Here is a 24,524-nt window from a genome sequence, read left to right as displayed (position 1 = left end):
ACAGAATTATAGGTTGGGGGGGGACCTTGAAGGTCTTCTAGTCCAACCCCCCAGGCCATTTCGGGATTCCTCATACCTTTTTGGACAACTGGCTATCGGGCCCTTTCTTGAAAACCTCCAGTGATGGAGCACCTACAGCTTCTCTCTGCAGAGAGCAAAATGTCTTTTGGGGAGAAAGGAAAATTTCCATTCTTGAGTTTCTTGGATTTTACCCAAAGCTAAAATGATTTCTCACCAACAGCAGATGCAACTTCAACCACCAGACTGGCCCAAACTCTTTAGCTCTTTATCTGATATGCAAAAAAGTTTAGTTTTGCATATTGTGCAGAAGGGCCTCATCTGATTTTGTCAGTGGGTGTACAAGTACAACACACCCACCTACGCACATCTCTTATTGGTAAAGAATCCAGGACGGCAAATTTTGGAGTTAACTTTTGGGGCTCCCTTTGCACAAATCCCATTCTTTGCTAAGCATCTTCTACACCCTTTCATTAAAAAAAGAAATCATTAGAATGAGTAATAGTCTCTCTTCAAGCTGTTCTCTTTCTTGGAAGGAAATAACATACTGCCCACCTGGGACCAAATTCTACATTTTCTACCATGAGCTCAGACTTGGTGATCTTCCCCAATTTTCACAGCAACAGATTTGTCTCAAAAGTTTGCTCTTAAACATTAACCACTCCGTACTTACACGTTACAGCTGAGCATGAACGCTAACACAGTTTGTATCCCACATGAGGAAACATTTGATGCGTCGGGAGTGATTTGAACCCGAATCAAGCCTCTTTGCTTCCAATCCACGAAGCGAAGAATTAATTTTTCACCAAAGGGAAGGAGGGAATTCCAGAGGCTCCATGGGAAGATGCTCAGCATAGCTGGGAAGGGAGTGGGGGCTCAAAGGATCAGCCTAGCCCGAGTTGTAAGAAAATGACTAAAATGCAGGGCGCCTCCCAGGAATTCTGGGTCAGGGCTGGTCCGATTCCTTGAGTCTGCTCTCCATGAGCTGAGGCACCGTGGCCTTGCTCCATAAAAGGTCACAGGACACCTCAGAAGAGCCTTTCTCCAATTTGGCCACGTTGAGGTGGCTGGACATCAACTCCTAGAATTCTCCAGCAGGCCAGGCTTCGCCAGTGGCTCAGGTCAAATCCCCGCCCATCAGAACAAGAGAGAGGGTTCACTGAAGGCAGGCCATCCTTTAGGTCCCTGGGCACACGGTATCAAAGGCTTCACGGCTCATTCTTTAACTACCGTACAACAACAAAAGTGCCGCTGACTTTAACAATAACTCACTTAAGAGTCTATTTTCGAGACCAGCCACAGGTAGCAGGTGGGAAGCATTTTGCCTGTGAAAACCCCAAGAGCACCCAGACCGAATGAGGCCAGAGACCTGCCTGGTCCACCCTCACCCCCATTTCCTCACAGCGGGCCATCAGCTGCCCAAGGAAGGTCATAAGAAGGTCCACCGAGGCAGGAGGAGGCCTTCTCTTTCTGAGACAGGTCAAACCATTATTTCTACCTTGCTTCAGCATTCTGCAAGCTCAAGAAAAAGGGGGGGGGGAAAGGGGGGGGGAGTAGGCATCCTTTCAGCCAGAAAATTAAGCAGCTGCCTTGAAAACCAAGATTAACATCTCTGCTGCCTTCCTTACCCTGGAAAGAGAAAAATCTGTAAATATTTCATGTCACTTCCCTGCGATGTGCAGAAGGGAAGAGTTGCAGGAGGCGGCCAAGCCTTTTACAGTACGGTTCACCCTGACGTGGGCACACGATTTGAGCAAGGGAAGGAAAAGCATGCAAAGCTCTCTTTCTGATCTTCCCCCAAAGGTTACATCCTTACCTGGAGGCCAAGTGAACCCCACACAAAATGGAGGTAGATTGAGTTTTAAAATTATGGCCTTAGAGATGGGGCAGTCTAGAAAGCAGCTACGTAATTGGAGATTTGAAGGAGCCTTTTTTAACCAGGCCTGACAGCTAAAGCTCACACAGGCTGCTACGGAAGATTTCCAGATGCTGAGGCTGCAAAACGGGCCCTGTGAGAGCCTTCTATAGATAATGCAAGGGCAAGACACAAAACGCTGGCTGGGGAATTCTGGGAGTTGAAATCTATCCATCTTCAAGTTGCTAAGGTTGAAAAACACTGCATTAAACCATTTTTAACCTACCGTATCCTAGTTACCAACTTCCTAACTATGTGACATATTCTAAGATCCTTTTGCTTTCCTTCTCCTGTTGCAAATTTTAAAGGCACCCCGCAAAGGCAATCCTAGGTTTTCTTTTGCTTTTGTTCCATTTGAGAAAGAAAAAAAAGGAAAGAAAGAAAAATAAACGGAATGCATAACACATCAGAGGCATTATGGTTAGTGCAGGCAAACAAATCAATTACGTTTTGGGTGTGGGAGTATTTCAACTAATAAACAGAAACAGCTTGGGTTTTGCACACACATAAAAATTTGTTCGGGTGGGGTGGGGAGCAAACAACACGATGACCAAAATAATGATTTATTTTACAAACCCTTCCTGGGCGTTTTGACCCGCTTCCTTGGATATTTTTTGCAAAAAACTGCATGCTTGTTTTAAAGCTGCTTAAGGAAGCACAGAAGAAACTACTACAGACGTATAATAAATATTTATTCTTTGCCCAACATCAGGATTGGGAGACACTAGACAGAGCTGGTCCTTTTCCATCTGAAGGCTTCACGTAAACGAAAACTGGAGAAGGCGACGGCAGAACCTAGAAAGCACCCAGGTCTCCTGATGGGCTCAACCCTATTTTAAATCACATTATAACTGGAGAAGTCAGCTAAGCAAATGCCGGAAACCCACTTCAAGCCAAGGGTTTCACATTTAACTCCGGCGTGAATTTCAGCAAAGACCAGTATTTAAACCTATTTGGGCACCTAGTGACACGATGGCAACTCGAAAACTAAATCTCTGTGGGAATAAAAGAACGCAAGGCTGCAGCTGGCGGGGCCTGTTTCTCCAGCAGGAAGCAACTGTTTGGCCCTGTAATCCTGCCTCCTTGTTAGCCAACTTGATTAAGGGAAAATTCTTAAGTTTCTCTCGTCACTTGGTATTTTGTGGCAGGGAGTTCTGCTGCAAGACGGATCAATTTGAAAAGGGGAATGAATCGAGACCCGAACCATGCAATTCAACCTTGTACATATAATGCCTCCTTTCCATGTTTTGTGGTTCCGAGTCTCGTGAAAAAATGAACAAAGACGCTCCTTGGTCCTTTTGTCATACCAAGTGATGCACTTAACCACAAAATAGCCAACGGTATTCTGACCTAGATGGTGAACTTCATGGATCAGGGTGTTGCGCAAACCACAGAGATGGCGCTCCTGCAATAAACCATGGCTTAGCCTTATGTGCTAATCCAGCTCTGGATTGTTTTATCAATTACACGCACACACAGACACACACATACCCTGCAGCCCTTTTCTCAAGAGGAAAACTCACGCAAGCAAAGGAAAGAGCACACAGCCTCTATTTGGGGCCATCATCCACTCTGCCTCACCTAAATTTAACTCTGATCTAAATAAGCCTCCACCCATCCAGGACCCCGAAGGAACCACGTAACTCCCTCCCTCTGCTCTCTGGAATCACCCGGACACGCTGGGATCTCTCTCTCACACACACAACTACAGTCTCATTCTGCCTATTTTGCCCATAATTCAGAAGATTTAGGAGAGAGAAGGGTCATTTTCTCTGAACTGAAAGTTATGCTCTCTCTGTCCCTTCCCCAGCCTACATCCAAGCCCATGGCAGCCGAGACCCAGAGCCGACTCTCTTTCTAGGGAAAAGCTGGGTTCGTTCTGGTCCCGTTTAGAAGGCAAAAGCTGCTTGCACGTGTGGGAAGGGCCATCCTCTGCCCGAGACAGCGAAGAGCTGGTGATGCCAACCAGGAGCTGGCAAGCCCTCTCCTCCAAGAGCTGGCACACTCAAGACGGAGAAGGAGAAAGCAGCCAGCCAAGGAACCGAACAGCTAACACTAGGGGATCCCACAAGAACTGACTTCCAGTGAGCAAGAGGATCGCTTAGAGAGCTTATAATTGATCAAGATGAACTCATTTAGAGCTCTTGTCTATTAAAAAATATCTCATCTTGCTTCCAAGTGATTCATTGCAGGCTCTGCCGTAAACCCAAACGTCCAGGTAGGCTGCCCTCCACCCAACCCCTGGGGATCAACAGAAGAAGAGAGGCTGATAGTGGTGTCTGCATTTCAGGGCCAGGGTGTTCCGGGTTCAAGGAACAACAGGCCATATTATACAATTTACTGAACATCAAGAGTCCCTCCCCCCAAACACACACAAACAATAGCATATTTCTGCTGGAGCCTCTGCAAGGAAACTGGGCAGGAGGAGGCAGAAACTCACTCGTCTGCTCTTCTCTTTCACAACAAAAATGTTTATATCACCCAAAGATGCTCCAGCTTGTGTCTTCTTTGATCACTGTCCCCCTCCAACTCGGCTGCAACTGTGCCACACCTGAAGTTGACCACTGATCTCAGGGAATTTTGTTGGAGAGTCTCCCGTCCGTAGAGGAAGGTGATCGAGCAATTGCCTTTCAAACCGCCTCGTGAAATACCACCCTGTCTGGGGGAAAGATCCAATGTGAGCATCTTCCACTGAAAACAGGTACAAAGCAGGTTCTGCTCAATGGAAGCGGAACCTCAGCTCTGACCCAGATGGACGATCCGTAACCGACTACAGCACCAGGTCTGGCTCTATACCTCACCTATCACGCCACTCTAAGTCCCACAGAACACGTGGGGCCTTCACACAAACCGAGAGAAGGACACCCTCGCCACAAGGAAAACTTGGACGGGTGTCAAAATCTTAGGACACAGCTCCAGAAATGCAATAAGAAATACAAAGCGTCTTCCCAGGAGGCCCAGAAGACAAATACAATTTCCAAAACATGCCGCAGCAAAAGGACAAGTTACAGCGATCGACTGTTGAAACGTAATAATTACTCCTGCTAAGCTGAAGCCAGAGAGCAGAACGTTAACTCCAAATCTGTCTCTTGGGAATAATAAGTTTGCAGTGGGAAACTGCTGGAAACGGAGCAGATGCAACAGAGGTGAGACGACGTCTCCATCTGACTCAGGGCTGGCTTCCACCAACCCGACCCATCCTTGGACCGGCAGGGTTGGGGGCCGAGCCAAGCCAACAGCCTCGAAGAGCTACAGATGATGGATGCTGCTGCAGACTGGTCTAAGAGAAGACTTTGAGTGGACGGAGGAGAGATTGGAAGGGGGAGGAGGCAGAAAGTAAACACCAGGTATCCAGCCATGTCCATCTGACATTCCTCCCATCTGTCAGGAATCTTGAATCCCGGATTTAGGAGATCAAAAGGAAGACCAGCTTCTAGTAAGGAGAGGGACTTTCTTTAGATTTCTTTCCCACAATTTAATTTAAAAGGAATTTAATTGTTTCTGATCCCAGGAAATGACCCCTTGCAGCAAGAGAGGAGGGGCACTCGGTGGTTTGGACAGAGGGACCCCTTTAGCACCCCTTTCTCTCTCTCTCTCGTTCCCTCTCTCTGATCTGAACATTTTTCCCTGCAATTTTGGAAACACACTTGCTGTTTCTGCCTGTTTCCAGAAAGGATCAATTCCCCATGGCAACAATGGCAACACTGGGGAGACGGGTTGGTGTGAAGGCCTCTGCTCCGCGTAGGTGGCCCAGGTGAGTCGTGCTGGCAGATGAGAGTCTGCTTCCAAGAGGCCTCTTTGTGCTGCCAGAACTATAATTTAGTATCTGAAGTTCACAGGCAACCAAGAGACTCAATTCCCTTGGAAGAGGTGGAGGGATGTGACTTCTGGGCCACTGCATTCCATCACACGCTGAGCATGAGTTGCTGGCTACAACCTTCCCTCCCCAGGGCTGGGCTCATTTCCTGTAGGAAGCCTCAGAGGAGAAGGTGCCAAAGCGCAGCCTTCTCAGGAGAAGCTCAACGTCTCAAGATTCATGGACACCCATCCAAGTACCAAAGAGGCCCAAACCTGCTTAGCTTCCTCAAACGAATCAAGGCTAGCAAGGTGTTATGTCCAATGTGATACTAAAACAGGACACAAATCTTAAAAAAAACCTATGTATTCTGCAATAGGAACTTCAGTCTTGTAATTTTTCCCAACTATCAACAACCCTCAACTATTACCTACTACAGTCCCACTTGGTCTGGTGCCCTCCAGATGTTCAGGACAACTGCTCAAACTGCCTGGCTGACCTTGGATGCAGACATTTTTGGCTTTACAACAAGGCTGGATAAATTCACGGAAGTTCTGGGGATCAACATCCCTTAACCATGATGGCAATGGGGCTGTTGGGAGATTCATAGCCTTCCTTGGGCAGCTGCTCGGCTAGACTAGAAAGGCCGGGCGTCCCATCCAGCAGGCACAGCTTAGGCTCTTAAGAGGACGTGTCGGGACACCCGCTAGCTGGCGCTGAAGGCTCTTGCCAGCCTCCAGCTTTAATTATCAGGCCCAATCAGCTTGAAATAACTTCAGAGGGCCTCCCCATTCTGCTTAGAATGCCAACCATGCTGCGATCCCAGCACAGAGCAGGGCCGAGGCATTCATTAGCACCCAGCAGGAGAAAACCTAAGCGCTTCTATCAGCAAGTCCTTGACGACTTCCCGTTCGTCTCATTTTGTTGCAGTTCTTCAACAAAAGAACTTCTTCCTGGATGATGTCCCCCAACATGAGTTGCCTGCAACCACCTCTTAAATCAGGATGTTGACCCCTCCCCACAATCTTTCCTCTGTGGCTGATGGACACCAATCTTCAGCTGTTGATCTGTTGATCAGATCAGTGACCTCCAGACTTTAATGGGAAAACTTCAAGGCTTGAAAAGAAAGCAGAAGGGGAACAGGAAGACCTACAAGACACCGGGGCCCCAGGAATAGAGAGGCGGCTTGTTATTATTACTGTATTATTATTATTATTATTATTATTATTATTATTATTATTATTATTATTATTATTATTATTATTATTGGCACTTTTGTGTTGCTTTAACTTTAGTTAGTATTTTTTTTAAAAAACCCTGCAGAACAGATAGCCGTCTTCTTTATACATTCGCAGACACACTCCAGCTCAAGGTCTTTGCCGAATCCATGAGTGCAAATTAAATTAGAAAGGAGATTTTTTATTTTGCTCCATCGGCCATCCAGGTCTTGTGCAGGATTTCTGGCACACCTCCAGACACCTCTCTTAAGGCCTTAACTCCCTGCTTAGCAGGATGGCATTTTCAGTGGCCCTGGCATTTTCCCTCCTCCATCTACCAGCACGTACCTCCGGAGCCCTGGGGTTCTTTCTAAAGGAGCCAGGTAACTCAGCACCATCTCAGAGGTCGGGACATCCCTTCCGAAGATCACCAAGCCATCGGCAGGGTCAGTTCAGGCCGCAATCTTTGCCAGTCTCCTCCTCACTACACCAGCCGAGAGGTCACGTCTGCAGGACACAAAGCCATATTTTCCCCCAGAGTTTGTATCCTCGCTCAGAGCGTCTTCTCTCCGATTGCTGCCCGCCCGGTTGCAAAGGGAGCCTCTTTTTTACTACGGGGGATTTCAGACCTGCTGCTGCAAGAGTAGATTTTGCTGTGACAATGCAGTAGGAGGCAGGGCGGTTTCAGGTTGCAGGGCTATTAATGTCTGCTCAGCAATGCAGGAACGGCTCTCATGTAGGACACGCAACTGCGGGGGGGGGGGATAAGCAGCCCTCCGATAATATCCACTCCCCAAGACCTCTTTGCACACAAATGTGCTTAGATGGACACAGCCTGAACCACGAGCCATTTCGTTGTTGAACTTTTGGTAACCTTATTTATTGATTCAAAGGTCCTGCAAAATTGGCATGGACGATCTCTCAACTGCGTTTCTTATCCAAACAACTTTCAACTTTCAACCAGGTTTTGTTAAAAAGTGCCCTTGATACGTTTTGCTGACTTCCAGGGCCGGGCGCTTGGCCAGCATCATCTCCTCTTCTCCCAGATCCTCCCGTGATCTTCTACCTGAGTTCCTCCAAAGCTGGAGCTCCCTTTGTGCAAGCAATGATAAGGTGAAGAGGCACCATGTTTGATCACGAGGAGGCACATCATCCAGAGGAAACCCAGGATTTGATTCCAAAGTAACTCAAGACCCATTTCAAACAACGAGGCATGAAATAAACTTGAGCTGGAAATAAACTTGGCTGGAGACAGCCAAGAATAAATCGGTTTCTGTCTGGCATCAGTAGGCACCAAGAATCTGCATTCTGCACGGCTCTGCTTCTGCCAACAGAATCCCGCCATTATAGCTGCCCAGATTGGAAAAGAGGCCACTCAAGAAGGAATAGATGCAAGCCACCCACTGACTGTACTGCATCAGTGCTGGCATGTGGGAACACGCTGGCGTTGTTCCCCATTGGAGCATTTAGGACCAAGCTGGGTACAATACAACTAATATTCAAACACATCTCAACAATACAACTAGGAGGAAACTCCCCCTGGGGGAGGCTGCTGTAGACAGAGATTTCGTTCAGTTATTTTGGTTGAATAATTGAATAACATACTTCCAGGAACTTGCCTAAAGAATTCCTGCAAAAGCAGTCCTGCATCATGAGAGCTGAACATAGCAAGCCAATGTTGAGACGGGCATGCAGAAGATTGTTTCGTTCGTGGGCTGGAAGACAAATCTGCTCAAGTGCTGGCAGAAAAAGCCCAGGCGCAGAAGTCTGCTTTTGATCTACCACGTGGCCACTGCCATATCTCCCCACCAGCCATCTTTCTCCAGCAATCCATGGCCACCCTCCAGATACAGGAACCTGGAGTGGAAACGGGCCTGAGAGGATGGAATCAGGAGCAGGAAGGATGGGAGGAGATGGAGAAGAAAGAAGCCAACAAGCCACAGACCAATAAACCCAGGGAACCGGAGAGAGGGCTGGAGGTCCGACAAACCCAAGAGAGGCAGGCTGGCAATTCAACCAAACGGAGCAGGCAATTCACACGTTAACAGGAAGGTGAAAACAACTTCCTCAAATTCTCCCTCCTTCAATTAGCAAGTAATTTGAGCCAAGTTGCACTAACTTCCTGCTCTTGAGCAGATTCTTTTCCAGCTTCGATCTGCTAATTCTGAATTTAGAAAAAAGAATTATTTGGCTTATATTGCCAATTCAATTCAAAGTTGTATTACTTAGGACGGCAAAACTTCACAAATTCAGTTTTGCAAAAGGAGCAGGCGAGCAGGCAAACTCGCCACCGGTCACTCTGCTAAGAAAGAATGAGCCATTTTTTAATTGTCATTTGGCAGGATTATGCTCCAGCAATGATGAAGGAAGGCGGAATAAAGCAGCCAAGGACTGTAGAGGCGCTCTAGTCAACAGAGAGCCACGGTCTGTGGCCACCTTGTTCTGGAATAGACACCGATTTCTCAGCCTAGCCTGCAGGTCCGAGATTCGGTGAGGGGAGTCCCAGACGAAGCCTACTAAGGCTGGGCCCTGCCTGCTGAGCTGAGATTCCCTTCCACTGAGGCACAGAGAGGTCCTCTTCTCTGGTGAGACCATGCCTGATCCCTCAACTTCCTGGCAAAGCTCATCAGTCGGTCGGGCTAGAATGAGTAGTGGCGGCTGAGCAATGTTCCCATCATAAAATAACAACAGGAGCAGCAGATCCGCAGAGGCACAGAGGATGCTGACATCAAGGGCGAAGCAGGAGGTGCTGACGCTACCTGAGATGCGATGGCTCGAGGGAGGGGCTCAGTCCGGGCTAAGAGGGAGGGAAGCCGACAGGCAGCCAAACTGGATTTGCCTGCGCTTTCCCACGGGTTCTCCAGTCCTTGCTGGGTAGGGGGTTACCCACCCGGAACGCCCACGGCAGAGGTCCCCACGGGTGAGGCCCTGAGATGGCTTGACTCCTTTCTAACTGCTGCGGCGTCTCTTTCCTTTGCTCCTATCTTCCCTTTCCCATATTTTACCTCTCCCTCCCTTTCCCTTTCTTCTAAATTCTTTCTCCTCTGAAACAGTCCCACTCTTTGCCCCACCTTCTTCTTCCTTTCCTTTCCTTCCCCAGCCAGAAGCAGACAGAAAACTGCTTCCTACCCTGCTGTGACATCAGTGCAGGCCAGCCAATCACAACAGCCAAACATTCTCCAGTGCTCTAAACAGGAGCCTAAATCTAAAAAAACACAGGGGGAACTCAAATCTCTGCCCCACCACTCCCAATGCTGCATTTCCTTATGCTCTATTTCTCCTGGCAGCGAACCCCCCCCCCCGCCCCACTCTGGCCCAGTCCAACTCTCTGCTTGTGTCCAGATGAATGTGGAATGGAATGTCCCCATGAAGAATCGGTCTCATCCCGGCCAGCTGCTGCGTCCAGAGGGGACCCAACTCTGCACAAGCAGACCATTGTTGACTTAAGGACTACTCCGAGGATGCGTATTGCGATGCCTTGAGCAGCTCATGTGTGGCTTTCCGGAATGCCAACAATGTTATCTTTCTTTCCATTTCCATAACGCTCCCATCCAAGTGTCAAAGAGATGGCTTTGTGCATTGTGCGCCTTTAAAAAGCAGTTTAACAAGGGAGCCAGAGGCACGTTTCTCGGAGAAAGTAGCAAAGGCACAAACTGCAAACTTAATTTAGTCTTCCTCAGATGGGACCCTCCAGGCTTGTGGGGTCTGCATGCTCAATCATCTCAGCCAAGGCAGCACGCAGCAGATCCAGTTATGACATAAAGAAATCAAAATATTACTAGAAAAACCTGGTGTTCAATGAAATAATTCAATACAGGAGCAGTACAACTTGGTTTTTACCTCCCTTTAGGTTCAGTGCAAATCTGAACTTGAAGTGGAAAACTGTGCCCTGAGTATGCCTACCAAATTCTACGCTGACCAATCACAGTTGGAGAGGCCATTCTGCAACTAAAACAGGATGCAAAATAAGGTAAGCTGTGGAGTCTTTGGTGGTTTCTGGATTTGGTCATTTGCTTGCCGATGTTTCATTACCCAACTCGGTGACACCTTGAGTGCATCAGTCCTAGTTGCGTCATGAAATATTTGCAAGCAAACCACCAAGCACAGTGAGCATCAAGGACTCCACAGTTCAACTCTGAGCAACAGAGATTCTCTTCTGTTGAAAATAAGACAAAATTAAACAAAAGCCGTCACTTAGATCAGCAAATATGGATCAATATAAACCTTGCTCCGTGTTCAACAGCAAACCTATATTGTTCACTTATAAGGTAGCAATCCAACAGTGAACATTTCGGTGAAGCAATCAAGTGGACAGAAAAATATGAATAGCTCTTTTCTCTGATGGAAGATGAACTGAACATTTCAGTTCCAAAAATGCAGATGGAGCAGGGCTTTGTTCCCCCTCACGCACTCTTTGAACATGCTCCCAGCTCTGCAACAAACGTTTCCTCCATAAAAGGCAATCTCGCTTAAGCAGCCTTGTCTTTGCTTCAAGAATAAATTTAACAAGCTTCTTTAGGGCCCATTGTATACGTTAGCCAGTGACCCCCAACACAGACTCAGTCAGAGAGCTAAGTGAGAAGATCTGAAGAGAATGAAGTTTGGAAGAGGCTTCTGCAACTTGGAGAGGCAATAAAATAGCTCCCTATCTACCACCACCACCTCCACCACCCCCACCATTGTCACATAACGAATCTCTGCTTCTTGAGATGAGATTCTTTGAGCTAATTCAAAACATGATGCTAAAAATGACAACTGCCGCAGTAGGAACCCATCTGATGGTCAACCTAGATTCAATGTCCAATTGGAGAGAAGAGGGCTTGAGTTGGCCACTCTGGACGGAAAGCCTCTATAAACTCATTTTAAGCTCCAAGGAAGAAAAATAAGCTATACCAGGGGTCCCCAACACCCGGTCCATGACATGCCAGAAACCGGTCCACGCAAACAAGCGAAGCCCCCTCCGTGGGATGCAAGCAGCACGCAAAACCACATCCCCCTACAGTCCAAGGAAAAACTTCTCTCCACAGAACTTCTCTCCCTGGTGCCCCAAAGGTTGGGGGCTGCTGGGCTATAGTACAAACAAAAAACCAGGTCCCAAATCCTCATAAAATTACGAAGAGACAAACATGGATGCATCTGGGTCTGTTCTTATTAAAAATTGGATCATATATTACATTCAAGCCAAACCTTAACTGGTTGCTTTTGGTGTAGCATTTTATATGAACTCAGGAGTTAGAATCTGTCAGTTATAGTTTATGCCCGAGTATGTTGTACCACCTGAGGATCTGTCACTACGAAGCCATCCGAGAAGATGGCAAGCGAAGAACATCCTTGTGAGGGAAAGGCAGAAGTGGAGAAAGAAGTCCGTTGCCTTTTGAAAAAGCACCTTTGGGACAACCATGACCTGGATGACTGAGAACCTCCATAGACAAGTGGAGATGTTCTTCCTCTTTCACCCAAGGAGGTCTTATTGAGGCTGGACCTTTGCCCTGGGCAACCATTTCCCTGATGCATCCAGGGGGCTGAGACTTCCTTGGCACAACCAGAGAGGAGGGGGAATCCCTCAACTGATGCAGAGTTCAAGACTGCTGCCAACATCTGCCTTAGGCTCTTGGACAAACAGGTGGCGGCCAGCAAGAACGGAGGGGGCCTCCCCACCCTCTTAAGCCGCTACGGGGAAGCACAGCTGCCCCCAAAATGTCAGGCACATGTAATCCATCCGCAACGGCCATCAGCTTCATGAGTCCCCAGAGCGCTAAAAGGCCCGTGAAGTTCAGCACCTGTTGGAGTCCAAAGAGTTAAGAGAATTCCCCAAGGCCTCTCCCAGCCTGTTTGGCACACTGGCCAAAGAGTGGGCAGAGACGAAGCAGCTCCGTGGGGTTGAGTTGGGATGGCCTTTCCCAAATGTGTGCCATCCATCTTTAACTCCCTCAACCTGCTTGGTGGAGGAATGGCCGTCGCAACCCTTCGCATTAAAACTAGGCTCGCTACCCATGGTTTGGGTTGGTATACTGGGGCCACAAAGCGTGTGAGTCACACCAGAGCTGAAAGGCGGCTGCTGCTGCTGCTATAAACGTTGTCTGTGGATTGACACACAACAGACCTGGCGCACCTGAAATTTCCCACCTGGGTGAGTGCGCGAGAGGGAGAAACTCTGGGTCGGGGCGGCCTCGGGCCCCTCTTGTCGCAACCTCTGGTCTTAATGGTTTTGGACTGGCGGGGAAGCAGCCAGAGAGGCGAGCCAGTCAGATGGCAAAGTGGATTAGAGCATCTTCCTCCTTATCTGCACTGAGAGGAGCCTGGGCGTTTCTCTCTGCAGGCTCCCTTGCGTGAGAGAGGAGGAAAAGGGGGGAAGAAGAGGCAGCTCTGTTTTCAGACTGAAGGAGCCTCTCCAGGTACAAAGCAGAGGAACTTCAAAGAAGGTTGAGCATCTGGGCTTCTAGGTAGCTGCTTTGCTGGCTGGGGAATTCTGGGAGTTGAAGTCCACAAATCTTAAAGTTGCCAAGGTTGAGGACCCCTGTTCTTTCCTATTCAACTGAATTGGGGGGGGGGGCAAAAAAAGAAGGGCTCCTTTTTTACCAAACCTGCAACCCCGGTGGAGCTCTGGACGGCATCGGACCTCCGAACTTTCCGTCGTGGTCTGAAGACCCATTTGTTTGAATTGGCCGGTCTGGCCTGATGGGGGAGCTGGGTTTTAAATTGTTATTTTAGATTGTATTATTGTTTTTTAACTGGGCATTGATTTAATCTCTGTTTTAACTTTTGTATAGTATTGTATTTTTATTTATATGCCCTGTGAACCGCCCTGAGTCCCCAGGGAGAAGGGCGGTATATAAATTAAATAAAACGTAAACGTAAACGTAAACCCCCCCTCCAATATGGCAGCTGGTTTCAAAGGGGAGTGCCTATAGGTGGGAAACGGTGGGTGAAATCTGATTAAAGGAATCCCACACCAGTTTCTTTTGGTTGCTTGGAAGGATAATAGTCTCTTCTGATAAAGACTCTTTAAAAGAAACACCAGACCCTTAAACTGGACCGGGAGAGGCCTTCTCCTTCTGCAGAGATGGTGAGGCGAAACCAGACCAAACCCCGGAGCGTGTGTGGCCTCCAAATAAGATAAGTAAATCAGATTCGAGGCAAATACATGGGACTGTTTGGAGAGGTTTTGCTCTCTGCATTCAAACAATTTAAAACAGACCCTGGAGTCGGTCCAGCTGTTTTCATGCAATCGCCTCCAGATGTCCTGGATGACACAGGATGAGCCAGGCAGGCTGGGGATATTGGGACGTGTAGTCTCAAACCCTTGGAGGGCATGAGCTAAGGAGTAGCTATGCTGGATTAGTATAAACTGGGTTAAAGCTGGGCTGACAGAGAAGAGCCAGCAAAGACTCTCCCAGGAATCTGGACTCTGAAATGCGAAAGCCCCCCATCATCTCCACTTCACAAGGCAGCATTTAGAGCCCACCTTGATTTAAATCAACTTTCTGGGGCCACACAGCCTTTCTGTGGAATTGCTCCTGGCAGCTTGCGGTTCAACGTCTTTCAAGAGAAGAGTTGGTTTAGGAGGCATGCCAACTCAACGAGCAACAGTCTCCTGGGTGGATTTTCACATTCTGGAAAAGTGTTTTTTCCATATGAAGCAACAGCTTCCAAATCCCGGCAGGTGGGCAAAATAACTCCTGGTCCCACCTGCAGAACTGGATAAGGGAGGACAAGCAGAGCACTAAAGAGATCCTGGTCCAGCCTGGTGCCTGCATGTCCACGTGGCTAAAGGATACAAGAGTGGAGTCTTCCCCCCACTTTGTAAAAGGGAAGCCTATGCTCCATGTGCAGCGTTCTGCATTTATCTGCCCCAAAGGTCAGAGTCAATCCTAGGGGGACAGCGCTGCACTCCTGAACCACAAGCCCCCCAGCTTCATGCTTCATGCACAGGCTCTGCTCTCCGGCCCAGCAGAACGAACCCAGGTGGATGTGCCAAGCAGACCCAAAAGGGAAAAAAGCTTGCCCACCCAGAGGAGTGGAGGTGCTTTGTCTTCTAATTACAACCCACCAGGCCATTCAGGAGCTAATTATTCTTACAAAAACAGACAACATATGAAAAGCGCAATTATGCAGGGACAAATCCTCTCACTCCATGGGCTCCCAAGAGGCAAAGCTGAACGCCAGGGAGAATCCAACCTCCGTAATCTCCATCTCCATAATTAAGAGGCCACAATTTCCACAGCAGAGACCAAATTACAAGCGGGAGGCTGGTGCTCGATTGCAGACTGCAACCTGGGGGTTCCCTTAGCAGGCCACGGGGAAGAGCGTGGGGGGCGGGATGGAGTTGGTAGGGATTAAGTCTCCCCTTTAGAAAAACAAAAGCTGTTTGCTTTTCAAGCAGTTTAAAGGGGAAATATTTATCAACACATGTGGAGGCCTTCCCTGCTGCAGCTCAAGGTCAATGTGGTGACAAGGGGAGGGGAGCTTCTACAGACAGTCCCCCCCCCAAGTAATTTTTAAAGCTAAAGGGCATTTTGGAAAGCGCCTGGAGGTCACCCCAATTCAGGGATCAGCCATGGGGGGAGGGAATAACAAGAGGATTTCACTGGCACTTCCTCTACCCCTCAAAGATTTGCCAATTCCACAAACTAATCTAGACAGAAAATAAGCTGGTTTTGCTCAAGGATGTTTGATAGACTTTTCCAATATATTTTCTCCCCACGATTTGGTCAAAAAGGTCAAGATGGCAGCAGTGGTGCTGGGATCAAAGCTGACGTCTTGACCCATCACCCCATACCCTGCGGATATCCCTCTATTGCTGGGATGGAGAGAATGGATAAAAACAAACGAACCGGTTTTCCAACCCACTTTTAGTGATCTATTGGTCCGTGTTAGCCACCATCCATCTCACGTTACAACCAGAGACCAAAATAATTTCTATGCCAAAAAAAGGCAGACCCAAAGGCTACTGGAGGAAAAAAACCCCACTCAGACCGACACACGAGGAGGGGAAGCCAAAGCACCACAGATGGATTGCACAACCCACATCAGGACGAGGATCCGCAGCCCCTGCCTAAAAAGAACCAGATGCAATCAGACACCGAGGAAAGGCTGCAATTTAATGGCCCAAGAAACGAACCACTCGCCCAGTCTAACCTTCCTGCAGATGTGCTGGATTACAAGCCCCAGAATCCTCAGGCCACCACCGAGATGATGGGCACGCAGTTCAAGAAATCCGCAGGCCAAAAGATCTCCCCAGGCCAGCCTAATAAGGGGATCGGGGCCCTCAGTCATTTATCACTGGTGTGAAAAATAGCTGTGATATGCAGGCTGACAACTGGCAGTGAAAATGGGATAAAAATACATCCACAAGGCCCCCTTTGCAACTGCCAAATGCTGGCCAGGAGAGGCACCTTCATTAGAAGCCCCCAGTTGCAACGCAGCTCCATTCCCACAACCAAACTGTGCCCGGATGGATAGGGAAGCTTGGGGGCGCAATCCCCGTGCCAGGGCAGAAAGTTGGTCCAGCCTTCCCTGAAACGCCAGCATACTCTGTTAGGAGAGGAGTGATGGGCAAGGGCCACTGAAACAAGAAACACTGCCCAGTTTTACACCCTGTGTTTGATCCCCGGTTGGCAGAATAATTCACAACTGGCAGAAACGAACCCCAGAACGACTTAGTCCAGTGTGCCAAACAGGCCGCACTGGCTATCTTTGGGTAACATGCCTGTCCATCTGCGGAAATGTCCAACTCTATCTCTGCTCAAAGCCATAAATATTCCTGCAGGAACACCAGCCCTGTCCTTCCCCCGTCCCTGCCACTCCCCAAGAAGGATGCCCGTGCTTGATTCACCCTGCCATCCAGCCAGCCTTTCGGCTCATCTTCTTCCTGCACTCAGATGCATGTTCAGGCACTGGCTCAAAGCCTCCACTTAATTATCAGGCATTATTTGATTAGGAGGGAAACTGTCTTCCTGCGCAAGAGAAATGAAAGCAGCCTCACTCAGCTGCTTTGGGCTGCAAGGCTGGGCAACGTGCACCCAACACATTAAAATCCTTCTCCCGAGCTTTTACAGGCATGGGAAATGCTGCTCAAAAGAGAAATATGTGCATGCACTGGATTCACTGGCCCATCAGTCACAGTTCACAGGAGAAAAACGCTGGGCTTGAACTGCATACGAAGCTCAAATCACTCCACGTGGAAAATATTTGGGACATTGTGTGAAGCAGCCCAAGTGTGTCTCCCAGAGAAAAATGGGCTGAGAATTTTGGAAGCTCTTACACATATTAAGTTAATTTCTCTTTCTTTGGGGACAGAAAGTCCAGATCCAGCCAGAAGAAGCAGGCGTTCCTCAGCCAGAGACCTTGGGAAACAGATGCAAAGCCTGCCCACTAAACCATCACGTGGTTTGGGGCATGATGCCCTGGGCAAATCCAAGTCTAGTAAGACATCAACATGGCTTATCGTGCTGCGAGGACCAAGCCAATTAAATCAAGACACAGTTTAACAAGATGTGAACCGATATTCCCCAGGGATGATTAAATAGCAGCATCAATCCAGAAATCCAGGACATGGAAAGTGACTGGCAGCTGCCAAGCCTTGCACAGCTGGCTGCCCCCCCCAGACACCCAAAAGACCCCAAGCAAGGTAGGCAGGCAAGGACAAACACCCCCCCAAAGGATGCCTCCCTTGAAGCCATAGCTGCCCCCCCACCCCCGGTCAATCTTCTGGAATGCAGGAGGGCACATGGGGAGGCTGAGCTATCAAGAACCGTCTCCTCCAGGGTTTGACCCTTTGGGGACCCTTAGTTGGTCCTCTTAGGAGGCAGACAGGAGGGGAGGAAAATCTCTTCAAGGACCACCTGCTCCATCTTTACCAGATAATCGACTTGGATTAATCACACAATTAAAATCCCTACATCAACTCAAACTCCATTAATCTAGCAATATCCCTCTTTTGAATCCCCTTAACGAACCTGAAGAATTCAAGATATGCAGAGAAACATCCCTGCCTGCGTGTGCAAAAAAGAACACACAGTCGGGTGCTTTGGCTGATCCTCCTGGTGCCAAGGCCGCTTGCTCTCTTTGTCCAGAATAACGAAGCCAGGCACGCGGCGGAGCGCACGAAGAGCAAATCCAGGCTAACAAAACGGCTTCCTCTACCCAAGGCTAACCCAAATCTGAGCGGCCACACGGGCCAGTCAGGTGCAGAACAGCTGCCATCTGCCAACCACTCAGCCGGTCAGTTGGCATCGGGCACAGCCCCAGGTTTCCACCAGAGGAACGGCAGATGTGCCCAATCCCTTGCCAATCAAGGGCTCGTCCCGATACGTATTCAACACGGTGAACTTTTAAATAAGGCGTCTGTCAAAGGCCCATCATTGCACCAAGAGATATTGCCAAGCCACGCAGCAGAGGCACAGTGCAGGGGAGGGCCTATTCAGCCCCCCCTGCCCCAAAGATAGCTTAGCTCTACCTTGTACAGCCCTTCCCACTGGGGCACCCACCCGTAGCAAGCGATTTGGGGGGGGGAGGTTGCATTATTTGCCACCTGCAACACGGGAATCAGAAGATCCCACCCTCCTCTGTACTGCAAACCCTCTGGACTTCGATTCCCAGAATTCCATGCAGGCTGGCTGGCTGGGCCTTCTGGAAGTCGAAGTCCAGACCTCTTCACGAAGGGCCGAGGTCGGGGCAGGAGAGAAACAGCGGGGGGGGGGGGCAGCGCCAGCCCCGAAGCTTTCCAAAACCTCCGGCGGGGCAGGCGATGAAGGACGGCGCGGGCTGCCCGCCGAGCCCACCCGGGGCGGCTCTCGGGCGGCGGGGGCAGAGCCCTCCCTCGCCAGGCTGTCGGGAAGCGCTTCACCATCCCGCGCGGGCAGCCCTCCTCCAGGAGGGTCCCGGGCACGAGGCCTTTCCCGGGGGCTCCCGGGTAGCGGGCCGGCCTGGCCCACGCGCGGGCGAAGGGCGGGCAGAGTCCGGCCACGACACACCGCCGGAGGAAAGCCCGCCAGCAGCGCTCCGGGAGGGAAGCGGGCGGGCCGGGCCAGAAGGGCGGCGAGGGGCGCGGCCCAGCGGGAGCGCGCGCCGTCCGGCAGCCCCGGCCGCGGAGAAGAAGCCCCCCCGGCCCTCGGACCACCCCCGCCGGCCGCCGCTCGCCCAACGCGCCGCCCGGGCTCCTCGGCCGCGGGGCTGCCGGCGGCGGGCCAGGCAGGTGGCGCCCGGCGCGCTGGAGCCCCAGCAGCTCCGCCGCCTCGCCTCGCCTCGCCGCAGCCTTACCAGGCAGAGCGAAGCGGGCGGGAGCCTCTCCGCTCCTCTTCGCCTCGCCGCCGCCGCCGCCGCCTCCTCCTCCGCGGCCGGCTCGCGCGCCACTGGCAGCCCCCGCGCGGCGGCGGCGACCCCCGGCCCAGGGAGAGCAGGAAGCGCGTCATCAGCCCGGGCCCAACCTGCCGGCCAGCCGGGCTTCCCCACCCGACCCGCCGCCGCCGCCGCCGCACACCTGCCTCCCCGCCCGCGTTCCCCGGGCAGCCCTGCCGCGTCCGCTCGGCCCCGGGAGCCCCCCCCACGCCCTACGCCGGGCCCCGAGCGCGCCCCCGCCTCCGCCAAGGTTCCCCGGCCTCGCCCGGCCAGCGGCCCAGCGGACCCCCGGGGAGAATCGCCGCAGGGACGCAGCCCCGTTGCGCCCGGCGGCTGGGGCGCCGGGACACGGGATGGGGGGCGCTACTCTGGGCAGCGGCCGCTCGGACCTTCTCCTTACCGGGGGGCGGCGGCGGCGGCGGCGGCTGCGGCGGGCGGTGCGTCCAGGCGGCGGCTCCCCGGGAACCCTTCCCCGCGGCCGGCTGCGAGGCGGGGGCTGCGGAGGCGAGGGGAGGGGCGGCCCCAGCGAGTCCGCGCGCAGAACCGGCGGTGCGCGGCAAGCTCAGCTGGAAGCAATTTGAGGGCGGGGGGGGCGTTGCCTTCCCGAGTGTCAAGGCGCTAGTCCGCTCTCCTGGGCGGGGGTGGGCTGAGCCCAGGCCTGCGGGTGGAGCAGGGGCTGCAGAGCATAATTAGCCACGGTTAGTGGAGACCAGGAGACCCTGATCGACGCGGCTCATTTCCAGGCACGAGACAAGCCCGGGAGCTGCCTTGCAGCCCGACGCAGGCGTGGGAGCGCAGCCCCGTGTATCTGCGGACGTGTGAATGAAACTTAGCTCCCGGTTTAATAGGTGCAAAAAAGTAAGCCGGGAAGGCAAAAGTCTACACCGTCCTGGAGTAAGTCGGTGTTTGGAAAAGTCAGGTAATATATTAAACTGAGGGTATTCCCAGATCGGGACACACAGAAGTTCTGCCGCGTCCCGGGTGCTGGGTGAGAAAGCAGCGATTCCCTTCACCAGAATGTTCTTTTCCATGGAGAGGGTTGAAAAGTAAGACAAGGCTGCCCCCTGTTGGCAGGTAAAGGAACAGGAGCCGGGGCCCTGCTCAGGGAAGAAGTGACCCCATCTGTCCTTCCGTCCATCCTTCCTTCCACTAGCGACCCCCCCTTTCCCCCTCTCTGCTCAGCCCGCCTGAAGGAGGAGTCTGGAAGGATGGAGCAGCCGGACAGCCGGGGTGGAACAACTACCTGCTCTGGTCAGAACCAGCAGCTTTCCTCAGCCTCTCGGCTTAAGCCAGGGCTCTTCAAACGGGGCCCTTTTATGGCTTGTGGACTTCAGCCAGGCATAAGCCCTGGCTTCAGCCCTGGTTTTCAGGCAGGGCAAGGTGTGCACTTCGACTCCCAGCTGGGCTTTTGAGGGGCATCCAGTGGTCAGAAAAGACTTGTTATTTGTATCTGTTTTAAGGCATCGCTTGGTGAGATGGTGAGTGCTCTGCCTTGAAGCCTTTGGAAATCAGATAGCAGAGCAATGGAAGGAGAGAGAAGCTGCCTGGAGGAGGAAGAATTTTTACTCGCAAAGCATTTGGATCCTTAAAAGGCGTTTGCTCATCTGGTCATGAACCTCCCTGGCACATGTCTTCAGTCAGAAAGGGCCCAGCTGTAGTTCTAGCTGCTGCAAAACTTACCTCAAATGTAATCGGGTAATATATCTACCAATAACACTAGATCAACTGCAGAAAATCCAAGCAAACTTTCCCAGTGTTGCACAGGATCCAAAATGGTGATTCGGATCCAAGTGATCAGGAATAGGGATGTCCAACAGTGGCAACCTGAAGACCTGTGGACTTCAACTCCCAGAATTCCCCAGCCAGCCATAAGGATCCTCCATCTTTCTTCTCATGCAGGGCTGGGCAACTATGGCCCTTTGTGACCCACAGACTTCAACTCTGCACTTCCTGGGCCAGCGTGGAGTTGAAATCCAGAGGTTGCAAAGGGGCCGTGGTTGCCCACCCCTGCTCCCATGGCATTTGAACTGATTCCAGAGGAAACAAGGCTGATAAATGCCAACCTGAGGATACCCTGTTTGTGGTGTTCCTTTGGGGTGCAGCTGCCAACATCTGTACGGTCGCCTTTTGTCTTGCAGTTTTATTTGAATTCTCTGCAGATCTTGCTTGAGATTCACACCACTGTGTGCCTTTGAAGATTTGGCAAGACAAATGGTGGCCACGGCTGCCCTGGGCTGGACACACGCGCGCACACACACACACACACACACACACACACACTGCATGGAGATCCTGCAGAGGAGCTGTGAAGGAGAGTCTCTCAGTCCCCAAAGTGCATTTCCTGTCTGGGAGGGCTGCCAAAAACTAATTGGTTTTCCCCAGCAAAATCCATTATGATTAGTCTTGTTGTATTGCTAACTTTAATAAACTTGGAACATCTGCTTCCAAGATGGCCAAGGAGGCCCCAGCGTTGCACACTCTTTGCACAAACCTTGCACCTTCTGGTTGATCCCATAGTTATGTGCAGGAGGGGAAAAGATTCCATTTTCACAGGCTGATATACTTTATTTATTATTCAGGGAAAACAAATTCCCTTTCTAAAGCCCAGAAAGGATGTATTCTTGAGACCTTTCTTATTGGAATACGAACTTTATTTACAGAGGGGGCAAAAAGCCTTTTAGTTTGTCTGGAGAAGGGCTGAACCTCAGGTACGGAGCCTCGGGTGTGTCTTCGGAAGACCCCCCCCCCATTCAGCTCCAGTTCCTCCAAGGCGATGGGGAAATACTCCCGATAGCTCAGCAGTGGAAACTGATGCGTTTTATGTTTTCTCCTCACTCCCTACGAGCTCCTGTCTGATTCCCTCCCTTTCTTTTCTGGTAGGTCTGTCTATTCCACGCAGAATGTTTTTAGCAGGCATTTGTGTATGCTTGCAAATTTGAAAATCTGAAAGTATCACAAACAGCTTCTTCTGACACTTTGGTTAGAATTGCCATCCGGTGTGCAACTCACAACTGCCAGCTCCAACTTCAGCCCCTTGGCTTTGAATTTTATGGGCCTTATTTTTGCCTCTCAGTATACACCAGCCACTGGACCAAAGGAAGGAAAGAGTGTCCCTTTCAGCAATAACACAAAGGACAGCAAGGTTAAGGAGGAGCCAACTTGGTGGCTTCCTCGCAGGCCACGCCTGGGATTGAGCCCCGCCACTCACTGCTGGTCATCCCCTTTTCCACTTTCCTTCCATTTCCCCAGCATTATAGATTTCTCAAAGAAGCCAGAACTCTACACTGAGTGACTCCAGGTGATGGTGACTCTTAGTGACCACGTAGACAGATGTTCTCCAGGAGGGCCTGTCCCCGACATGTTCTTCAGGTCTCCCAACAGGGCACCTTGATGACTGTAATCAAGTCTGTCCACCTCATTGCTGGCCAACCTCTCCTTCTCTGTCCTTCCATCTTTCAAACAATGCGTTGAGATAATTTGAGTCTGGTCCTCTGTGCCTTGAGAGAAAATTCTGGGTTGATTTGTTCAATGTTCAGTTTATTTGTCTGCTTGGCTGTCCATAGCACTCCCAGGCGTCCAAAGCTCTTCTCATCCTCCCTGAACTTCTTTCTACCACACGGAGATGGTTCCTCCTTTTGTGCTCCCACCACTTCCTCCACGACCAGCCCTGCCCCGAGATTAAGAGAGGACCTGCTCCCCATGGCTGTTGAGGTCATTAAAAGCGTGACGCTCCTTGGACGGGACTCCAGAGTGGAAATTCACCCATATCTGTAACTGAAACGGAGGATGAATCAATTTTATATGCCTGCAATTTTCGGTCCAGTGCTGTGAATGAATGCAGCTGGAATCTGGCCACCCCGATTACAAAATACGTGAGGCATGAAGATGGGGGTTGCTGATTCCACTTTGGTCCCTTTCCAAGCTCTGTTTGGTTGGGATTCCTTTGGGTCAAGGATCCTGGATCCGGCCCTGGCCTCTCAAGCAGGAAATGGGCTTCCTGGAAACATCCACCAGTTGGTTTTTCCAGTTTCCCTCCCCAAATTCCCAAGCGGCTATCCTCAGACTCCCAAATCACCAGGCTCCCGAGACTGAAAATAATAAGCTCGGCTGAGGAGAGACCAAAAACACGAAAGAGAGGAAGAACTGACCAAATGCTGCCAATCTGTTCCTCTGCTTCTGCAACCCAAACGGGGAGATCAGGACATTTCCAGTTGTCTTCCAAGCGGCCCTCTAGAGCGGTGCTCCTCTACCGTGGCCACTTTAAGATGGGTGGATCCCTTGCGATCCCTGGGGGAGGTTAGTGCTGCTGCCAGCTTAGAGCATCCGCCTGCTTCATACAGGGCAGAAACTGAGCTCCAGTGGTCTCTAATGGCTTGGGTACCCAGCCTAACGGGCCACGTGGCTTCATGAGGTCCTCCGCCTGCCTGTTCCTCAGCGAGGGAGCAAAACTGCACCAGGAATTTCTGTAAGCGGAGTTCTATATTGGTGACAATGTGCAGGAGTTTTGTTCTTAGAAGGACTCTTACAAATGCCAGGTAGTTCATGATGTTGTGGTTGTGCTTGCCTGAGAAGATGCTCTAAATGCACTCAATTAGTTTAATTTTCTCCATATGTACAATTTGTTATGCCAAGATGCGTTTGTGGCTTCTCCGAGTCTCACTTGAAGGTGTTTGCACAGACTTTGGCTGTATTAAACGGCCTTTTCCTACAGCTGCCAGCCGGTGGAGCTGTTAACCCAAGCCGAGATCTGCCAAGTCCTTGACTGCTGTCTTTTCCACAAAGGAGAAAAGGACACAATTCTCTGCTTTTTAGGCTTTTTCAAGAAGTCTCCTCTGCTTCCAAACTTCTCAGCCGTCTTCCGAAGGCGCTCAGGAGATGGGAATAAAACCAGCCAGTCTGACAGACCTGAAAGAGACGGAAGGAGTCTGGCTCGGCTCTTCTTCCCCGGCCCAATCTGGATCTGCTGCCAGGCACCCCTGTTTAAAGGGCCAGAGGGCTCTCTGGCTCCTGGGAAGGGCAAAGAGGAACTTGTGGCTGTCACAGGCGGTGGGCACCTTGCCCAGGAAACGAGGCTGCTGACAAAAACGCTGCAACTTCCCGTAAGAAAGGAGGGTGTTGTAGCCCACCCTGCAGATTGAACAGAGGCCGGCTCTTCTTAAAGAGCTGAGTGGTTAGTGGTGCCATTTCTAGAGCCAGGCCACCAGTCAGTCAGGGGCAGCCTTGGAAGGGAGAAGGGCCC

The 24,524-nt window shown here is 50.8% G+C and overlaps 1 protein-coding gene across 1 annotated transcript in view; it reads right to left on the bottom strand.

Annotated features, from left to right (window-relative positions):
- TLN2 (talin 2) overlaps nucleotides 1–19,319 on the bottom strand; it is a 61,957-nt gene extending 42,638 nt beyond the window's left edge. Inside the window, exon 1 of the mRNA XM_083371066.1 lies at nucleotides 19,208–19,319. The gene's annotated coding sequence lies outside the window, so the exon portion shown is untranslated. The remainder of the gene's footprint in view (nucleotides 1–19,207) is intronic.
- Between the last annotated feature and the right edge of the window lie 5,205 nt (nucleotides 19,320–24,524).

This window comes from Vipera ursinii, assembly GCF_947247035.1.
Source record: "Vipera ursinii genome assembly, chromosome: 11".
Lineage (NCBI taxonomy): Eukaryota > Metazoa > Chordata > Lepidosauria > Squamata > Viperidae > Vipera > Vipera ursinii.
Note: the sequence above shows the minus strand (reverse complement) of the source record. Positions and strands in the feature narration are given on the sequence as shown.